This window comes from Macrobrachium rosenbergii, chromosome 30 (assembly GCF_040412425.1).
Source record: "Macrobrachium rosenbergii isolate ZJJX-2024 chromosome 30, ASM4041242v1, whole genome shotgun sequence".
Classification (NCBI taxonomy): Eukaryota; Metazoa; Arthropoda; class Malacostraca; order Decapoda; family Palaemonidae; genus Macrobrachium; species Macrobrachium rosenbergii.
In genome coordinates this window covers 33,041,929-33,058,570 of record NC_089770.1, presented here as the reverse complement: position 1 = coordinate 33,058,570, position 16,642 = coordinate 33,041,929, and the positions used below count along the sequence as shown (strand labels likewise).

At 35.2% G+C, this 16,642-nt stretch overlaps 2 protein-coding genes across 3 annotated transcripts in view; one reads left to right on the top strand and one right to left on the bottom strand.

Moving 5' to 3' along the window:
• The window catches only part of Ogg1 (8-oxoguanine DNA glycosylase), a 510,811-nt gene that overhangs the window by 252,927 nt on the left and 241,242 nt on the right, over positions 1-16,642 (bottom strand). The window lies entirely within an intron of this gene.
• LOC136855163 (zwei Ig domain protein zig-8-like) overlaps positions 99-16,642 on the top strand; it is a 63,148-nt gene continuing 46,604 nt past the window's right edge. The window contains exon 1 of one of the 2 annotated variants that reach the window (XM_067132072.1): positions 99-168. The gene's annotated coding sequence lies outside the window, so the exon portion shown is untranslated. The other variant, XM_067132073.1, reaches the window with a different exon arrangement.

The window sequence follows — 16,642 nt, the reverse complement described above, 5'->3', positions numbered from 1 at the left end:
ACGCCATCTGTTGGGACAAAACGGCACTTCCGGGGGGTGCAGACTGAAAGTAGAGTCTGGACTGTGGCTGGAGTGAACACTGGATTCAGTGTTGCTCTGCCGGCCTTCCGAGAAGGACGCATTCGGTCGCCGCTCTACTTGCACCTCGTGTGGCCGCTCTTACTTACCGTAATTTTCCTTATGTGACTTAACTTTCAAAACTCCTTTTTTGTGTGCCTCTTCGTAAAAAAATCTAGGGTATAAATGTTACTGATTACCGTTCTAACTTTTTGTTTTTCGAAAATACCGAGTTTAATCAAAAAAATCTTAAATAAATAGACACCCCTCATAAGATGATAAGTTTTGTTGATACTTTCCGTAAATTCTCAGAAACGTAAACGGATTTCACAGTGAAATTAAAATATATAAAAACAGCTTCTTCTCTGTGTTGTTTTTTTCGTGAAATAATATTCATTTATATTAATCTACAATATAATTATAACTCCATCTATATATGCTCCTCTTTGGAATGCGAACTTCTCGTAAAACTTAACTAGTCAGCCGGCATTAATAGTAAGTACTTTTAATTTACATAATTATTGGCATTGGTCCTGTAGTTTTTTTTTTCTACAGAAGAAATGGATGCCTCATTACATACACTTCATCTTTCAATCGGGGAATTTTAACGAAGTGAAGTGAAGGTTTCATTCATTACTTAATCTTATTTTACTTGTTCACTGGCAAAAATTCCCAAATCCATAGAATATATTTAGAAAACTATTAGTTTTTATATATCACTTTTCATTTGTACTTTCTAATATATAATTATATATATATATATATATATATATATATATATATATATATATATATATATATATATATATATATATATATATATATATATAAAGTATAAGAAAATGAGAATGTTAAATGTTTATTTAGAATCAAATATTAGTAGCCTTCCCCACTTGGCGCGTACACCGAACAACTAACTTTGGGAAATTATAATTAGGTCTGTTAAAATTAAAGATGAACAGATAATAAGGAAAAACAGTATGAATATCCTTCCACAAGAAATGATCAGAAACTAAAATGAAAATGACAAATATGAAATGATATGGTTAAAGATCTTTAACTGAAGAAATATAATGAGAAGGTTCCGTTATTATTTTCAATTCTCTTTTGACTCATATGAAGGATTGTCAGCCGAATTCTCTTTTGTTTGAGTGCGACGCAAATGAAGAATGCTAATAAGAAAATTAAATTGAAAAGATCAGTTAGTTGCACAAATGTGGCGAAAGAAGAAACGAAGGGATGGAGGATCTGGAGATAAGCAGAAGTAGTGAAAAGGTTAAAAGAAGTGAGAAGATGGATTGGAATTTTATAAGATGTTTTGATCTCGTGAAAAACAATGGAGTCTGATAAACTGATAGAAATGGTGACGAATTCGGTAGTGTCAGTAGAGAGAACACGAAGGATTTGAAAGAGCTGGATCTATGGAGTGTAAGAGGTACTAATAATAATAATAATAATAATAATAATAATAATAATAATAATAATAATAATAATCTTTATTTCAATTCAGGCCCATACACATGGAATGCACAAAGCAGAGACAATACAATACGCGCAACGCAGATACACGAGACAAAATTATAAAAATGATAATCGACAGTATCCAGACAGTTAATGAAGTAATAATGAAAAATAGTATTTATAATAATGGTAATGAGGGTAATGATCCTGAGAATAATAGTGAAAATATTAAAAATTATAACACTTAGAAAACAGATTGCAAACAATTAATTTCCGGCTAGGGACCTCAGGCAGGTGGCGACAGAAGTCAGGTCCAGAATGCTAGATACGAAAAGTGAAAAAAGCAAATCTCAATAATAATAATAATAATAATAATTAATTATTATTATTATTATTATTATTATTATTATTATTATTATTATAACAATCCGCAGAAAACATTTAATAATTGCAAAAATAGAGAATAATTCTGAGTTAAGTATATCTTAGTTTAACCAGACCACTGAGCTGATTAACAGCTCTCCTACAGGGGGCTGGCCCGAAGGATTAGACTTATTTTACGTGGCTAAGAACCAGTTGGTTACCTAGCAACGGGACCTACAGCTTATTGTGGAATCCGAACCAAATTATAGCGAGAAATGAATTTCTATCACCAGAAATAAATTCCTCTAATTCTTCATTAGCCGGCCGGAGACTCAAACCCGGGCCTAGCGAGTCTTAGGTGACAACTCTACCGACTCATCCAACGAAGAACTAGAATAATTCTGAAAATTAATACGCAGGAAGCTCCAGAATACCTGGTACATTGCTAGGAGAGGTTTCAAACATTGCTGATGGGAGTTCTGTGCAAGTATGTTAAACAGCTTGTGGAAGTTACCTGCACAGAAAGTTCATCCACGATTCAGCAGTTTGGTGAAAAATCCATATTCTATGTGTGTGGGTGTGTGTGTGTGTGTGTATTTCCAGCCCCCCCGTTCGATCAAACGTTTTAATGCTGAAATTATATGTATTTATTTAAACAGAAAGAAAATACAGAGAGAGAGAGAGAGAAAGATTAAACCAAACGAAAGTTGAAGCTAAGAGAAAGGATAATAACGAAAGGGGTCCTGGAATTAAAGATGCAAATGGAGTATCATCATGCAGTCAGATGAAAATGCACTCCGGCTCCCACGAAGAGACTAATTTGAATATTTGTCGGGAGTGATGGATGGGAGGAAGTCAGATCTGAATGATGCATGTGCTGCATAGATTAATATATATAATCATATATATACATATTAGTATATAATACATACATACATATATATACATATATATATATATATATCTTTATATATATATATACATATGTGTAGGTAAATGTGTGTGTACATTATATATATATATATATATATATATATATATATATATATATATATATATGTGTATGTGTGTGTGTGTGTGTGTGTGTGTGTGTGTGTGTGTGTGTGTGTGTGTGTGTGTATATGTATAAGGTGAAGGATGGTAAAGAAAGAATGAAAAATAAATGAAGAACAGAAAGCTAAACAAAATTATTTGGGATCTCTAGGAAGCGAAACTTGCAAGTAGGTTGTGACATCATGCGAGCGAAATCTGGATCCAAAAGTTTCCTGCGACTGGGTAAAGTTATTCTTTTATAAAGGAAGAAACGTGATGTGGTGGCAATAAGTATTACAGAATAATAAGAATGTTTAGTGTAGCAACAATGTACTTGGTATGATTTTGATTGACAAAATATGACAAATAAATGAAGGATATAGTATTTATTTTGAAATGTTTCCGGCTGAAAGAAAAAAAGATATTTTATGTAAGAGGATATGTATGGTTAAAAGGATCAAGAAATGGATGACGAAACAATTGAGAGCTACAAAAAAATTGTTTGATTAGTTCTGTACATTAGCGTCACACCGCAAGTAATTGACGGTGGGCAACAAGCATAAACGATAAACTCTCCAGAATCCGCCGGAAAAGGTTCAGAAAACTTGCTATTGCTCCATACATGTGTGACACAAAAGGTGTTGATGAAGTATGGTTTAGAAGTTGATTTGTTGAAAGCTTTCAATCTACTTTTACCATATTACTGAAACTGTATAAAGAATGGGAACTGAAAAGTGACGGGCTCATAATGAAAGCGGCCGTGAAACAGGAATGGGTAATCTCTTTATGATTGTGTAATATTTGTGAGGGCAGAGGGAGAAAAATATAATTGGAAAGAATTGGAACTGAATAGAAAATGAAGATAAGAATTTTCCGATAAGGCATCTGGTCGTGAACGGGGTTTGGAGTGGTTGTCTTCTATAACATGATTCAGTTTTGATATGGGATTTTGAGGAGATGCTTCAGAGTCTGGTGAAAGCTTTTTTTGAAGCGTTGGTAACAGGAGAAAGACGTGAGGTATAAGAGTAAATGGGTGCCCAGAGGATGTCCCGAATCACAGGACTGGTAAAGTGGGGAAGGCTTCAGGGTACTTGCAGAAGGTTCACTGAAGAAAAGAGAAATGTCTCTCTAACTTAATAACGTTAAGATTATCACCAAGTGGCTGTTGCACCTCTGCTACGCATTATTCGCCCTTCCGCACTGCTCATATCAATATGAACTCAGAAATATCGACATTTGCGTTCCGTAAAGGAAAACTATCATAATCATTCCAGACGTTGCAACTTGTGCTCCTTCTCTCATCTTGCTGCCCTCGCTGTCATTTTGCCCCCATCATACCTATATAAACCTACTTTATCTGTCATTTATTTTATTGGCCACTGCCTCACCTTCATGCCTTGTATTCACAACTCTTAGCTCTTTCCATTATCAAAATTCACAATCAGGGTACTTTAAAAAAATTGTTTTTAAACAATTCCCAATCGTGGCCTTTTCTTTCCATTAATAACAAAAACTTGTTAACTCACTTTCACCACTGCTCTTCTGACATGTCTTGGTCTTCACAGAGGCTGAACTTTCTCAGAATTTTTTCATCACTACATTCAGAAAAAATGAAAACCCAAGGAGGTTCGGCACTCCCACCTCCATAGCTCACTATTAAACTAGCCTTTTAAACTAGTTTTTATAGTTTACCTGTTCTAGTAGTAAATTCGCTTCCCTTATAAAGCTTTCAGTTACTTTAAGGAATCTTGTCGCGTCCTCGATTTTCTTACAGAAGCTTTTCAAATGTCTAAGAACACATTGGGAGCTTTCCTTTTACTCTCATACTTTTCACAAATTTCATAAGAAACATTTAGGTGAACATTCTCTTTCTTTTTTATTATCTCTGCCATACACCTTCCCAGATATTATGAACAAAACTGTGGGTCTTCAATGCTTACTGTCACCTTGATCACCCACCCTGACATCCACCTTAATATCTCTTTAATCCAGACATACCTAACACACCTTGCTCAGCCACTGAACTTCCCTATGACGAAAATAATGCAGCATCCACTTGTAACCCTTTTAATTCCCAGTGTGTTTTCCTTGATTAGCCTTTTAATTGCCCTTCCAATATCACCAGCAGTTACTCTCACAAAAGTTTTTAAATTTACATTTACAACTTATACTTCTAAATCACTCAAAAATGTGTCTCAGTCTCATCGTTCATTAATCTTTTAATATACTTATTAAGTCTTCCTTATTATACAGATGAACCCTATTCATGTGGAACAAGCCCACAGGAGCCATTTGCTTGAAATTCAAGCTTCCAAAGAATGTGTGTTCATTCGAAGAAAGAAGAGAAGGTAATGGGAAATGCAAAAAGAGGACATCAGTTGTTGGATAATCAGATAAATTAACAAATTAATAAATAAACGAATAAAAATATAATTAAATCATTAAAATACAAGCAGAACTGGCATTAGGGTAGTAATGCATTGCATCTTCGGTTGAACTTCTGAAGAAGTTCCAACTGCACGACATCCTCTGAAGGGAGGCCCGTTCCAAAGTTTGTTAAAATAAATCAACGTATTCACTTGCCACAGAGTACAACTTTTTCTCGAAAAAATCAATTTCACAATATTGATACATTTCATTCCCTTTTCTATTTTCCCTTGCTTGCATCATTTTCCCCTTTTAATATGATTACACAGTTATGTTTTTGGCCCTCAACTGAATTTCGAAATATCTCCTGCTTTCATTCACTTGACATTTTGTTTCATTATCTCCTATTTGCTATATCTCCTGCTTTCATTCACTTGACATCTTGTCTCATTATCTCCTATTTGTTACATCTGCTCCTGATTCCAACCTGCCTATCCCTTCAACTTACAATGACCAATTATAACTTTTATATTCATATATTTTGTTCTTTAAGAAATATACCATATATTAAAAACAATGATAGATGCCTGACTCATTTTCTGAAAAAATACAACCAGAATTGATGCAACTTTCTAAGAATGTTTCATTAAGATTATTGCAATATCTTCTCACTTTAATTTCCCATAATAACAGTGATGCAGTGAGAAATATTGAAACAGGGACATTCAGCTCATGCAAATAATTTGTAACCCCGAGTATCTATCTAGTCTGGAATGATGAAGGGATGCTTTAAAATGGATGAACAGCCCGTCCTCATAAAATATTTAGTATTTTACCTGTTCTATACTCAGCATTAGCTCCATATTCTTTCTTATCCCTTAAATAACATTTTCGGTCTGAAGCATTCCATTATTAACAAAAACTGTCTATTACTTGGAATGTTGATAAATGAGAACAAAAAGTATATCTTAGTTTAACCAGACCACTGAGCTGATCAACAGCTCTCCTAGAGAGGGCTGGCCCGAAGGATTAAACTGATTTTACGTGGCTAAGAACCAATTGGTTACCTAGCAACGGGACCTACAGCTTATTCCGAACCACATTATGACGAGAAATGAATTTCTATCAGCAGAAAAATAAATTCCTCTAATTCTTCATTGGCCGGTTGGGGAATCGAACGCTGGGCCAACAGCGTGCTAGCCGAGAATTCTACCCACCCCTCCAATGAGGAACTAAATGAGAACAAATATAGCCTTTTTTTTTTTTAATAATACGAACCATTTACTTCGGGAAACCTTTTCAACGGCTTTATTTCAAGTGACGTTTTCTATGTCTAACGGCCGTGGTTGATGTGTCATCAGCGTACGGTGTAAACCGCCCCGCCCCCGCCCCTCCCCGCCAAAAAAACTTTTCTTGAAACCGCGGTGCCTTTGGAGCGAAGGCCAAGACTCAAGTGCCCGCTCTTTCCACTTGTTCTCTTCCATCGTATTTGACCGTCTTGAAACTTGGCCCAACCAAGAATGCCATCTATTGGGAAGTTGCAAAACAATCCATCTTTCAGCCGCTCTTGAATCAAGGCTTTTGGAAAGGGAAACTTTTTTCATGGGGATTTCTTACTTGTGAATCGAGTTTACAAATGGGGGTGTTCGTCTAGATTTGTGTGTTGACAAAAGCCTTCATTTATCTTCTGTTTCTTTTCGAGTAAGGCATATTTTGCAGTTGAAGATGTGAAACAATTATAAAGTTGAAAAGAAGAAGAAAGGAATACGGTGAAGTGGTTCCATTTACAAAGACCATCATAAACAATTACACCTGACTCCAAATTCAGCTAAAAAATTAGCTAATATTTTCTCACCGTTCTACTTTACATGAACGGGAAAGATTCGAATAGTTATATTATCTTGTTAAAGTAGTGATGACAGCTTCGACAGAAAGATAACAGTTTATTTTACAAATAACGATTCATCATTTCTGTCTGCAAATAGCGGGGCTAAAGTCTTGGTATAATTATTGTTGAATATCTTAATGATCAATATCACAAAGTTTCCTTTATCCTGTTTAGTCTGGGTGAGTCACTTCAGTAATGATGTTGCATCTTTTGAAATGTAATTTTCCTGTCTGAACCCTTTCTAGCAATGTCTGCATAAGTCACTGTAAATCTGTGTGTGTGTATATATGTATATATATATATATATATATATATATATATATATATATATATATATATATATATATATATATTTACTAAAAAGGACCTCATTCAAACTGGATGGTATCTAATGGAGTTTTTTATTCAAAAATTTACAAGCTTTCTTGGACAAACAGCGAAGCAAACAACATCTGCAGAACATAAGGCATTATAATCAGACGTCGGCAGTTGCCAAACACTGTTGGGAAAATGATCACAGAATAGACTGGGAAAATATGAGTTTTCTGTACAGGAACACCAACAAAACATCTAGACTGGTTGTAGAGAACGCCTTCATAACTTGCGCCAACAACACGATGGCAGGGAACACCGGAAACGGCTTTGAAATCAGCATATCTAGAAAAATCGTATACTCCACAGTAGCAAGGAAACGAAGAAAAAACGTAAGAGAAAGCACGGAAAACGGTCACCTAGGAGGAAGGATCAGAGAAAGACCAAGGTCAAGAGGGGGTGGAGGTCACACAGGAAGAGCTAGGCGATTATAGGATTAATAAAATTACCCAGCACACAGATATAAATACAGCCGGACTACGCGTCTGGTCATTGTACGGATATTTGATAATGTGGACTGTTTGTCCAAGAAAGCTTGTAAATTTTTGAATAAAAAACTCCATTAGATACCATCCAGTTTGAATGAGGTCCTTTTAGTAAATCTACTAATGCACAGAACAATTGTGTATGTGATAAAGTTAATATATATATATACACATACATACATATATATGTGTATACAAATATATTTATGTGTGTGTTTGTGTGTGTCTATATATAAGCATATATATACATATACATGTATATATACATAAGTATATATATACACATACATGTGTGTGTATGTGTATGTTTGTGTATGGTGTTTGTAGTACATCCCCTCCATTCAGTACAAACTAAGCATTCATCTGTCTATTATATAACAAAATTTCCTTCATTATAGGGCCTATCTTATCGTCCCTTTTGTCAATAGGGTTGGGTACCGTAGATTATGTAAATTAAACACCGAACTTGTTTATTTTCAGTTACTTTTTTCAAAATGAAGTTCAAAGGTAAGCGACCTTTTGTTATCATATTGTCTTTAATGAGTAATAATGTTTCATTGTGAAGCCTTGCCTTCCCACCTAATCTCGTCGTAACTGATTAAAAAAGACCACATTTTCATCTCTCGTCTTTTCTTAATTATTTCTCTTTCCAATTTAACATTAATCCGAAGAACCAACATTTCCTCTCGTGCAACAAAAGAGTCTCAGTTTCAGTCTGAAAGCAGGACGTTTCTCCACCGGCGGTGCAGCTTCGTTCGTTCTTCCCATTCACTCCCTCTACCTCGACCTTATTTCAAGAACCTTCCGTTAAATTTAATGACCCGAAATATCATAAGATTTCGGAAGCACAGCCTTTGCTGCTTCAGTACTAAGGCGACGTTTCCATAATTAATGTCTGGAATTTTAGTTTTCTGTAATAGTAAACTACTTTGATGGCTTTGTCTGTCCGTCCGTACTTTTTCTGTCCGCCCTCAGACCTTAAAAACTGCTGAAGCTAGAGGGCTGCAAATTGGTATGGTGATCATCCACCATCCAGTCATCAAACATACTAAATTGCAGCCCTCTGGCCTCAGTAGTTTTTATTTTATTTAAGGTTAAGGTTAGCCATGATCGTGCATCTGGCACCGCTATAATTGCCAACAACACAGGCCACAACCGGGCCGTGGTGAAAGTTTCATTGGCCGCGGCTGAGAGTTTAATGTGCCGTGGCTGAGTTTCATACAGCATTCGCTGTACAGCAAACTCGATTGCGCCGAAGAAACTTGAGTGCAATTTTTTACTTTTTTTTTCGTTCCGAGTCCTTCCTTCCATTCTTCTCTTTCCTTCGGTGGTTTCTTGTGATCACAATTATCTCTCTATCAACCCACATACCATTCGAGATAATACTGGTAATGGTATCGATGCCCTGATGACTCTCATAACGATGATAGTGAATTTGAGACGAATGCGAAGCTTTAGGAAAATGTTGATACGTCTGTGTGATAATCGTTTACCGAACGGGAGAACCTGCCAATTTATAATTGGTCCACATCTCCGTCTTTTCAAAAGGAGTGAGCCCATTAGCATTACATCTTGCAAGGCTGTTGCACTGATGGGTTGAATTTCAGTTTACTCATTTTCAAGACCATTGCGCTTATTGTGAATCAGTAAAATTGAGAAAAGCATCGTGGCCGTCAACTTTTACAAATTTAGACAGATTATTTTGTAACTTTACACAATCGTTGATAAACTGAAATGAGAACAAACAAAAACTCTGACTCACCACCTGAAAAATACAACGTTGTTTGTGTGTAGTTTTGCTATTGAAGAGACTTCAATTTAAAACGGAAACTGTATCAAATAAAATAGAACGACAATTGACAACTTTCAAATATCAATTAAGCAGACCAACCTGAAATCAGCGAAAAACGTAGTTGGTTTATACATATCTTTGGAATCCGTCAATACATCAAGATACGAAGTTAGACAAAAGCACAATTCCATTTGGCAATACAAATGCCTCTCCTCATCTGGATGTTTGCCGTCACTCTCCTCCGAATATACTGCGACATTTAGGCCGGGATATTGAGAGGGAAGGAAAGGCACCGAATTGGTTTCCGATCTTCTCTGAAAGATGCGAGTTGGTCGAAGTCTGTCGTCTGGTCTTCATAATTACCTTTTCTCTTTCATCGCAATTACGAACGAGCTTATATTAGTCTTAATGGCGTCTTGCCTCTTACCTTGATTACTGAGAGGATTTTTTTTTGTCTGTGCAAAGAGAACGAGGGCATTTTAAAGCAATATTTCAAGTGGACATTTAATGCATCTAACTGCTTATCCAGACTCCGCCAAGCAAATCTTATCTGACTTCATTACCCAATCTCGTAATTCTCCTTCTTTTTCCCGTTTTCTCTTTTATATTTCATCGTTTTTAAAAGAAAACTACTGAGATGGCCATTTGTCCGTCCGTCCGCAATTTTTCTGTCCACCCTCGGATCTTAAAAACTACTGAGGAGGCTAGAGGGCTGCAAATTGGTATGTTGATCATCCACCCTCCAATCATCAAACATACCAAATTACAGCCCTCTAGCCTCAGTAGTTTTTATTTTATTGAAGGTTAAAGTTAGCCATAATCGTGCGTCTGGCACCGCTATAGGTGCCAACAACAAAGGCCACCACCGGGCCGTGGCTGAGAGTTTCATACAGCACATTTTTCTTGTTTATAACGTCAGAGATTTAACGAGACTTGGCAAGGTCTTGAGCTGGTCTCCAGGAGAAGCACTTTTCGGCGAAAGTCTCAAGATATTATGCAAATTCCTTGAGGAACGAGACTGAGGGGAGGTGAAGGAAGGCCTCCCACGAATGCTTTCACGCTAATTTCCTCTCCCTGAATATTTCGTTCTTTCGATCTCTGACCCTGGAAATTTAGGATTTGTAACGCTCAAATATAGACAATAAATTTCCTTTTTGTGGTAACTACATTTTAGTATTATTTTGTCATTTCAGGAGATAGAGTGATTATGAATCCACTAAGAAATCCTTAAGTCTTATCATCATAATCCTCTCTCTCTCTATCTCTCTCTCTCTCTCTCTCTTCTCAAGCTTCTTTGTTAAATAAAATTTACATAATTCAAGGTTTAAAAACATCGTCTTAGAAAGATTTTGTATTCATGTCTAAATTATTCGAAGCAATGCCAAAGAAACAACGACACCGCGGGTAAACAGAATATCAATACTGGCAAGAAGAAGAGAGCTAAAGAAAAAAGACGTAAGTCTTCAGAATGGAGAGCGTCTTCTTGAAAGACAATCTGAGGATAAAAGACGGATCTTCCCTGGCAAATAGGCTCAGGGGAGATTTTGGGAACGCTCATCCTCATCGACCTTCGTCATCGGCTTAAAAGTTTAGTTGGTGCTCTTTGACAGGTTGAGAAATGAGAGAGAGAGAGAGAGAGAGAGAGAGAGAGAGAGAGAGAGAGAGAGAGAGAGAGAGAGAGTTAGTCTTTAAAAAGTCTCAGTAATTGATCAGGATTACCACAGGCTCCTTCTTATAAGGAAAGGAGAAATTCTATCTCTCTCTCTCTCTCTCTCTCTCTCTCTCTCTCATGAAACAAAATTACAGCATTGGTCTCTCGTTAATGGAAATGAAGAGGCTACTGCAAATGAATTTATTCTAACTCTCACTAAATGTCGGAGAGGAATGCCCTAAAAGAATTTATTAAAAAAAAAAAACTTTCATTTGGGAGGTTTTAAGGCGATCAAGAAAACTGGACAAACAAATATGCGAAACTAGAATACATATCCTTTTTCAACTTGGGAGAGAAAGGAATTGTCCACTCTTCTGAATTTTCACGGATCAGTCTGCAAGACACGACTATTTTGCTTTCACCTTAACACAGAAAATTATTTCAATTAATCAACGTTTACCTGGTCGCTGGTATAGTGGTTAGTGTCTTGGCATGCCGCTCAGATGTCATGAGTTCGCGCCTCTCCCAGGGCGATGACAAATCACGATCAGTTACTGCCGCGGTGAGGGGTCTGTGGTGGGAGGTTGAAACCAACATTCTTTGGAAGGTTGAATTTCAAGTCAATGGCCCGGTGGCTTGTTCTATATGAATAGGTTTCATCTTGTGAATAAAATAAATAAAAACTTATCTAAAAGTATATTCATATTAATTTTTTATACTTAAACACTACCTGAAATGAAATAAACAAATTCAAGGTCCTTTAACGTAAACCCTTGATAATTTAAGAACAACTGTTTTTAGAAATGCTAACGTCAGGCAATGGAAAAATAACTCCATGACAAATCGTCCTCATCAAAGACTAAGATCTCACTGGCAATTTAAAAAGGTACTCGAAGCTTTAAAGGTATTTATAGAATTCTTAGGTAATCATTGCGCTTCAGCAGAATAAGTTTTGATAAAACTGAGAAGTATAAACTTGCAATTGATATCATTTTATCTAAAAAGTAATGGATACGTTCTTTACTATTATCAGATATAGATTTTAATACAGGTATGTTAAGAGTCTATTTCCTAATAGAATGTTGAGATTATATATAGTTTGATTATTTTATCTTCTTGAAGGCTTGAGATTTTCGTTTCATCAGTTTAAACATTATTTTAAAAAAAACTCTCTGGCAGTGAAACGGAGTATTTTTTAACGATTCTAATGCAAAAAAAACTAGACAAACCTCCGCTAAGCGCTCTGACTTTCTCCCAGGGAAAGTCGCAACAGCAGGTAATCTCAAATGAGATTACGAAGAATTGCAGTCTCTAGGTGACGTGAAAGGAAGTGAAATATCAGGGCAAAGTTAAAAGGAAATATTCAACAAAAGCATCTTGGCTCTTAATACTAAAATGAAATGCATTTCACTGAGTTGACTGTTTCATTAGATTGTTGTATCTAAGGAACCTCAACAATGGGTGTAATTGCTGATTTGTTTACATTGGCTTTGCAAAGACATGAGTCTAGGCGTGATTTTATTGATTTTAATGTAACCTTAGGGTTGATTAGACAATATATACACATATATACATATATAATATATATATACACGTGTATGTATGTGATATATGTATATATGTATGTATACACAAACACACACACACACATTCATACCTGGCTCAACTGGTGGGCGGCAGACCGGAATGGAACTTTAACCTTGTGAATGTGAATGCAGTGTTCAAACTTAACCTAACATAAGAAGAGCTTAGAGCTGAATATATTGCAGACTGAATCAATTTTAACTCTTAAAATCAATTGACAATTTATTATTATCATAAACTATAAATATTACTATCATTAATAATAATAATAATAATAATAATAATAATAATAATAATAATAATAATAATAATAATAATAATAATAATGGTGAAGAAATCCACAGTGGTGTAAATGTAAATATGTATATTAGATACCGGTATATATTCGTACACACAAACGAGATCTTTCAAGAAAGAAAATCGAGCAGGTTCTCAAAAGCTCCCGTTTGTATATATATATTCACATTTACACAACTGTGGAAATGTGATATATATATATATATATATATATATATATATATATATATATATATATATATATATATATATATATATATATATATATATATATATATATATATATATATATATATATTATATATATTATGATATTTTTATGAATAATAATAATAATAATAATAATTTTAATAATAATAATAATAATAATAATAATAATAATAATGACATACAGTAATTTTTTAACAGCGTTAGCAAATTGTTCATGACTTATCAAAGCAACCATGAAATAATCAGGCGATTATAATATCCTTTGCCAAACGACAGGAATATCAGACGATCATTTTTAACCCAAATATCTGTATCAAGTTGCCGCCAGGCTACTTAGCACGTCACAGCCAAAAACTGATGTTCCTGCAACATCAGCTTCACTTTGCATTGAGCTTGACTACGGATGTGTAGTTTCACCAGTCCATAATTGGTCTGTTTTTATTTTTATTATAACTATTTCATTATTTTTATCTAATCTTTCCTCATATTATATATACACTTCACTTCTTTTTGTCATCTGAATAAGCAGCCATTACCGAAGTGCACCAAATTAAAATGGTATATCGTCAGATTTTTTAAAATCTGCTCTGTAGATCCTCTGCTTGTCAACTCACCCAGAGGACATCAGACGACATTCATTGGCAGTACATGAAAGTGTTTTCCAGCCTCAAGGGAACACTCATCATCTTTGCAGGTCTGATATACATGCAGGTAACAAGTCCTGCAGTTTTTTAAAGCAACAATGACGTCATACATTAAGTGGTGCTGTTAATTTGGCGCGAACTTGTTCGGAATCTCTGTCCCTTGGTTCCTGGGTTCCAGAACAATTTATGGCTCACCGTTTCAAGCGATCAATGGCGGGTTTTGGCCCGGAAATGCCAGTTCTTTCTTCGCATCAGATTATCTTTGCTTCTGGGATTTATTTACTGAAGAAATTGCTAGTCTAAAAAGTATGTTCTGGTATGTGCCTTTTATCATAAATAATTCCTTCAAGTCTGTATGCTTTTTCTTAACGTATTAATGGGCCATGTGTGTGTGTATGTATGTGTGTGTGTGTGTGTGTATATGTATATATATATATATATATATATATATATATATATATATATATATATATATATATATATATATATATATATATATATATATATATATATATATATATATATATATATATATATATATATATATATATATATATATATATATATATATATATATATATATATATATATATATATATATATATATATATATATATATGCATGCGTGTGTGTGTGTGTGTGTGTGTGTGTGATGTGTCAGAACATCCATTCCTAAAACATTAAACAATTAAGCTAAAAAAAGTTAATTGGGTCACAATTATACTGCAAAATATCCTCGTGGGTAAATGCGGAAATTAGGGGAAAAAAATTAAATATGGTAAGTTTCATTGCGTGTTGAAAGGAAGCACTGTATTGCTGGATAAAAGAAAAAAAGGCCTCTGGTGGAAATGGGAGAAAATAATTCTGTTTTTGTGGTTTATAATTCGTGGTGATAATCGGTTCATCTGGAATAAGAAAAGAATTTATTTCTCCTGGTGTTACTTTCGTCGTTTACTGTGTTTCGGAGGTTGAGTGTATTTGACAGTGTGATGTTCTTGTGTGTACGCGTTTGTGTGTGTGAGAGAGAGAGAGAGAGAGAGAGAGAGAGAGAGAGAGAGAGAGAGAGAGAGAGAGAGAGAGAAAAAAATTAGGTATCTGATTGACAGACCTGTTGTAAAACGCTTGTTTGATGACCAACAACAATTCAATGTACAAAACATTTTTTTAATTCTGTATAATCTATGAATATTTGTGTATTTTTATATTAATATTTAGCTTGTTTTTACGACAATTTTTATTTGTCATTCGCAAAATTGACTTGAACTCATTTAGATAGTACTGCAGTTACATCAGTCGCAATAATGATCCATTCGTTCACCTTCTCTCTGCTTGAATGAATGCGCTTTTAGTTTTCTGTAAAAGAAAGCTATTGCTGAGATGGCTATTTGTCTCTGTCCTCACTTTTTCTTTCCGCCCTCAGATCTTAAAAACTACTGAGGATAGAGGGCTGCAAATCGGTATGTTGATCATCCACCCTCCAATCATCAAACACACCAAATTGCAGCCTTCTAGCCTCAGTAATTTTTATTTCATTGAAGGTTAAAGTCAGCCATAATCGTACGGATGGCACCGCTATTGGTATCAACAACACAGGCCACCATCGGGCCGTGGCTGAAAGTTTCATGGATCGTGGCTGAAACTTTCATACAGTATACGCTGTACAGAAAACTCGATGCGCCGAAGAAACTTCGGCGTATTTTCAACTTGTTGTTTAAGTGGGTGATAGTCTTTTTATACGAGTCATATGGGTCCAGTGACTGACAACGCTAAATCATTTCATCATTAAGCGAGTTTTATCATCATTCACTTTATAATAATAATCAAAAGTAGAGTGCTTACAAAGCCTCCTTTGAAGAAAGACGAAAACATCACACACACGACGCATCGTATTACTTTTTTTTTTTTTTGTTAATTCGGTCGCGAGATCATGAACACTTTCTTCCATTAACCTGGACCGAGTCTCCGTTCTGCCTGCAATCTGGAAGCCCTTTGAATGAGAGGAAATTCATGACAGTCGGGAGAAACGCTTTCCCAATAACCGATTCCCGCGTAGTGCTTCTTCGGTGGTTCCCCTAATTTCCTGGTTAATTCCCCAGATAGAAAATAGGTTCCAGCCTCATCTTCCTCCAGATATCTTGTAATGTTCCCGGATTAAAATCTTTGATGAGGATAATTGTTTTCCTGGTATAAACTGAAAGCGAAATGGATAATAGGATTATCCGATGCAAGAATAATGACGTAATTATCGGGTATTGTCTATTGAATTTCCACGAATAGGGCATGAAATTCACACGTTGCATTAATTGTATATTACTGTAGATCTATCTAAACGTTGTTAGAAATAGGATTTGCTGTAATATCAAAGGCTGTGATTTCCAAGACTGGGAAACTGTGGGAAACCGTGCTTTAAGAATACCAGAACGCAAATTATAGTCAAAT